We start from the raw sequence: 5,603 nt of genomic DNA, 5'->3' as shown, positions 1-5,603 counted from the left end.
TCAAATCTGCACGTCACAATGGGTAAAACGATAATAAAAACGGGCACACTGTGTAACAATTTCAGATATGATACCCGATTGTACAATTAATACAAAAAGGTACACTGTGTAACAATTTCAGATATGATACCCCGATTGTACAATTGACTGCAGCTTTCAGCAAGAATAAACTACCGACACAAAAGATGAACGACCCAAAAAAGTCCATTTCAAAAAGGTAGAATTTGATTCAGAACTGATTACAGATATATCCACGGTTATTTTGATTTTCCGACAATCCAGGCCACGGTTATACTCTCAAACAAACATGGTTTATCCACTGATTTCAAGGGGTTATTATACATCAGCAGACCTCTTATGGCATCTGCATCTCTCCCTGTCGAAAAACAACTCGACAAAGGAAGTCCATTGCTATCGGAGCTAGCTAGAAACTCTGGTCCCTTTGGAACAGTATCGAGCCAATCATAACTGCTATTCCAGTCACGGCAATTGTGATGAGCAGGCGCTTGTGTTGTGAACCGTGAGCAGGACGTGCTGGCCGTACTGGTGGCAGAGGCCGCACTTCTCTCTCTGGAATTGTTCTAGCACTTAAATTATAAGCGTCTGATTAGCTCGAGAGTTTTGTAGTATTTATAATTGGACTTCTAAAACAATTGGAATCTGACTTCTTCAAAAATGAAAGTTGAAGAAGTAGGTGAAAACATGGAAGGAGAGACCAGTTTGTTACTCACTCGGACAAACTGTAATCTTGACAGGAAAACCCAACAAGTGCAAACAAATACAGATCAAACTAACTGATTTTGAGTTACATTACCATCTTGATGGCAAAACCAAGCATTGATTGAACTTGTAAGTAGGAAAGCTAGTGTATTTGATTTGCATAATGGATTGTTAGAAAATCTAAGCTCATTCGAAATAAGCAGTTGCAGTGTTTTATGCTGAATCATATTAATGTTATATGAATGATACAAAATCCAGCTTTCTTTAGAGAAAGGTGTCTGTCTATACCTTGATGTTTCCACAGAACCGTTCGAGTTTATATGGCACCGTATTTCGTGCCCTATCCATTCGTGCAGTCTAATATACTTCCTGCATGTTTGGCAATATTCTGTTCGGTTTCCACATACATCCTGCACCAAAAACTACTGTGATCAGAGCATGCATTTTTCTCTCTCAAAATATACATAGTTTCAATGGCAATGACAAACTATACCTGATGTTCATGAAGATCAACTGCAGGCAATTCGAACTAGCAATATTCACAGGCAACAATTCTTTGTGGGCAATTTTCACTTTTATGATGATCCCAGCTCTCACATTCTAATGTTTCTTTGCAAAGAGAGCAATTTATCTGTATGTAAGAAGATAATATATTTAGTGCACTTAAAAAGAGGTCAACAAGATGTTTTAAACATCCTGGGAACATAGGCATTCTACTCCTCTTGTTCATATAGACTGACAATGTTTCATTAGCTCCTAGTTTCAGTTGGTCAAGTTAACACACGAAAAAGGCACGAGTGAAATTCACCAGTGGTCCCTAAACTTGTCCCACATTCTCATCTAGGTCCATAAACTATCAAAATGTGAATCCAGATCCCCAAACTTGCTAAATGTACCACCCAAGGTCCAAAACTTCCTAGTCAGCAACTCAGCATTGACTTGCCAACGTGGCATGTTGACTTGTGACAACGCGGCCATCTCTCTCCTCCATCCTCTCTCTCTCTCTCTCTCTCTCTCTCTCTCTCTCTCTCTCTCTCTCTCTCTCTCTCTCTCTCTCTCCACTCAACCAGGCGGCATTAGAAGTCTTAAATATCACATTTGGGCTGATTGCAAGCGTACCGGAGCATGGTTTTCATTGTAATGTTCATCCATAAGCTTCCTGGGAACCATTTCTCCACAGCGCTCGCACTTTTGAAGGTTACGGGCACAGTGGACAGAATGCAAGTCTATGTTCGACGATGGAATCTCCCGCTGACTGAAGACACAAAGATAAAAAAAGAAACTTAAATTGATAGCTAACATCCAATAGCAAATAGCATGAACACAATGCCCATTAAACTACGATCAAATGAAATTACATAGAACTTGACTAGCGATAGTAGTTAGAAGCATTGTAGAATGAAAAACTGCTGACCCCTAAGCTCTATCAATTACCACTACGTTCATCTTTTGTACAGTTGATCAGCAAAGGAGCCAAAAAAGAGGTGGTTATAACCTAATGTTAAAAAAAAAATTGGATAGACAGTGTCCTGGTACCAATTACCAACACTCCTACAATGATCTCTTAGTTTGTTTTTCTGACAACAGATTACTCGAACCAAGATTATTCCACACTCTGTCAAGAAGCACATCTACTGACCATCGAACATGTAATTTTCCTTCCAAGTAATTCGATTGTTCGAGATGCAAAATATTATATGTGTGCATCCAGACATCGTCACCAGTAGAGTAGGACATCGCGAAATTCATGTTCCGAGCACGATTCAGCCCAAATATCCTGCCACACTGGGTGGCGCTCCTAACATTTGGCACCAAGATCAGAACGTAATGATCACGCGACACGCCAGATCAGAACATAACTACACAAGAAAGAGCTTCTGTCACCACTACGGGAAATCACCCTCTCCTCGATCCAATCGGGGGTCCTCCTAGGCTCAGATCCAAGCCCACGAGACCGACCGCATCATCGGCACGTGGCACACGTGCACCAAGAAACCTGGAACCGCGAGAGACAGGGAAAACAAAATGGGGCCAGGAACGGGGGGCGACCACGAACCAGTGCTTGCAGGTCGAGGTGGAGACGGCGACAAGATCGGAGTCGGCGGCGGCCGCGGTCATGGCGCTCGCTGACGGGCTCGCCTCGCCCCTTGAACTCCGGCTCCCGATCCGATCGGCGACCGAGCGTTCTCCCGCAGCAGAGACGGCGCCGATCTGGGCCGAGGAGGCGCGGCGAGATGGGCGGCCGTAGGTTCCGAGGGAAGGCGGAGAGGGGACGGGACGGTGTAGTACCCGGCACCGCCAGCGGGGGTTGGGCCTTGGGTTTTGTTTGGGCCGGGTGGAGCTCTTTTTCTTTATTGTTTGGGCCGCGCCGGGCTTGGGTTTTGAGGCTCTGTAGCCATACCATCTGTTTCGAGCCCGGCCCAGACTAGCAAAATGACTTGGGGTGTGTTTGATTTGATGGATATCACTGTATGGAGGTGACTATATAGTATTTTGAGATGTTTGCTTAGAGGGGAATGTGGATGAGATGACCATCTAGTTTTTTAATGTCTAGTTAGAGGGGAATGTGGATAGAATGATCATTTAAAGATAATATTTTTCTCAGATGCTGGATGATCTTATCTACCAAAAATTGCTAGATAGAGCCATTCATATTCTAAATAAATTTTATCCCCACTGATGTAGCATATTCTACGTGGTTAGAGTAAATACACTTTTTTGTTAGCACATATTAAATGATATTATCTCTTAAACCGTTTATCTAATTCGCGATCTGATTGTACTATTGTATTCATTACAATTAAATCAATAAAATAAGATCTGGCGTGATTATATTTTGATGTAAACCTAAATATATGATAAGCGGGTCTCATAAAATTTTTGCTAACCCCATCTAAGTTTTATCTGTCCAACCAAATAAGAAATTGGATGGTTTCATCCAATAAAACATAAATGATCCTATCTCATCCAACCTTTCCTTCAACCAAACGCATCCTTGGTGATTGTAGCAAGGACTCAGGGCATGTCTGGTTTTCAACCTTAAGCCAAATACCCCGCTGTCGGAGGAAGAACTCCTCAAGCAGGGATCTTGGGGGACCCCCTTTGAGATTCGGCCGGGGGATAATTCTGAATCTACCTCGTACGTGAATTAAATGCGAGTATATGAGATGGAGGCGGGACGGACGATCGACTGCTAGTGAGAGTAAATGCTCGAGGGGTTTAGACAGGTTCGGACCGCACGGAGCGTAATACCTTACTCCTGTGTGTATGCTATTAATGCTCTGGAAATGCCTTTCTCTGGATCTCTTGTGTTACATGGTTTTCTGTCTAAGGATCTCTTGTGTTACATGGTTTTCTGTCTAAGTCTAAAGCTTCGGTCTTCAAGCGCCGATCTCTCTAAGCTTCTGCTCGGTTTCGTATGTCGTGATCCTGAGACTTGTGTGTCCTCCCCTGTTCTTCTCCTGAGTGCACCCCCCTCTTATACCGTTAGGGAGGCTTGGCGTGCCCAGAAAGGAGGGCACGAGTCCCCATGAGCCATAAATGGAAAGCAACTATCATGGGGCTGCAGTTTGATGTTATGGGGGGTTAAAAATGCGTCCCCGGTCGGTCCTATCGTACATCATGCCACCTTTTAGCGGGTGCAGCAGGGGAGCCCACCGGGCAGCCACCGAGCAACCCCGCGTGCCCGCCCGGTCAGAGCAGGCCTGACACAGCAAGGCGGCAGGCGATATGCCTCGAGCCAAGCGACGATATCTCCAAGTTGTACAGGATGACATGCGATGGGACCCGTCGCATTAAATTCCCCCACGCCTCCCTGACGGGCGGTGGTAGGGACTGACAACAGGCATGGGGGGAGTGGTTGGAAGTGACAGACCACGTTCCCTCTTAAATGCAGCATCAGGCCTCTCACCAATTGACACCTCATCGCTGAGCCCTTGTAGGGTCCACCGGCAAGGGGCTTCTCAGGTCCTCGGGGAACTCTGGGTGCTCGGGGACTACTGTTCATAGCTCCGAGTGCCCTCTCCTGGATATGTCTCTTCTCGGTCCTCAGGGAACTCGGGTACTCGGGGACCACTGTTCATGGCCCCGAGCGCCCTCTCCCGGAACTGTGTCTTCTCGGGTCCTTAGGGAACTCGGGTACTCGAGGACCACTGTTCATGGCCCTGAGCGCCCTCTCCTGGAACTGCCTTCTCGGGTCCTCATGGAACTCGAGTACTCGGGGACTACTGTTCATGGCCCCGGGTGCCCTCTCCTGGAACTGGGTCTTCTCGGACCTCGGGGAGATAGTCCCCGAGGGAAGGCGCCACGTGGTATTCTGCTGTCCTGGCCTCGGGACTAGGGGGCCCCTGGTTCCCATGTCACCGACAGTAGCCCCCGGGCCCATCGGCAGGCGATGGCCCAAAGACTGTGGATGGGGCCTTTATTTCTTCAAGGCCGATCACAGCATCGGTGCCACGTGGCTTGTCCTCAGGCGCTAGAGTCTTGTTGTCTTTGCAGTCTTTCCGGCCTAGGCTTTTGGTACGGCCCAAGCGGGAAACCGAAAGGGCGCGTGCCCTTCCGACTTCCGAGGAGAGTGATAACGAGGCGGGAGGCGCACGTGGAAACCATGCGGATTGAGGGTAGTGCACCTGGCAACCGCGTGGATCGAGGGAGATGCGCCTAGCAACCGCGCCGATCGAGGGGAATGCGCCTCGCAGATTGCGCCGAGGCTAAAAAGGAGAGGGGCAACGAACCATTGCCCCCCACGCCATTCTTGCAATCGTCATCTTCTATCTTCTTCTTCCTTGCGCACCGGGAGCTCTCTCGCTCTCTTCAGCCCGCAGCGCACCTTTCTTCTCATCTCCTCCAGCACACTCCCCACCCCCAAAGAATGCCGAGGGCAG

General features: G+C 47.5%; 1 pseudogene; it reads right to left on the bottom strand.

The window, feature by feature from the left end:
* Positions 1-207: 207 nt before the first annotated feature.
* LOC133916075 (uncharacterized) lies at positions 208-3,032 on the bottom strand (annotated as a pseudogene).
* Positions 3,033-5,603: the final 2,571 nt, after the last annotated feature.

This window comes from Phragmites australis, chromosome 4, assembly GCF_958298935.1.
Source record: "Phragmites australis chromosome 4, lpPhrAust1.1, whole genome shotgun sequence".
NCBI classification, from domain to species: Eukaryota; Viridiplantae; Streptophyta; class Magnoliopsida; order Poales; family Poaceae; genus Phragmites; species Phragmites australis.
Note: the sequence above shows the minus strand (reverse complement) of the source record. Positions and strands in the feature narration are given on the sequence as shown.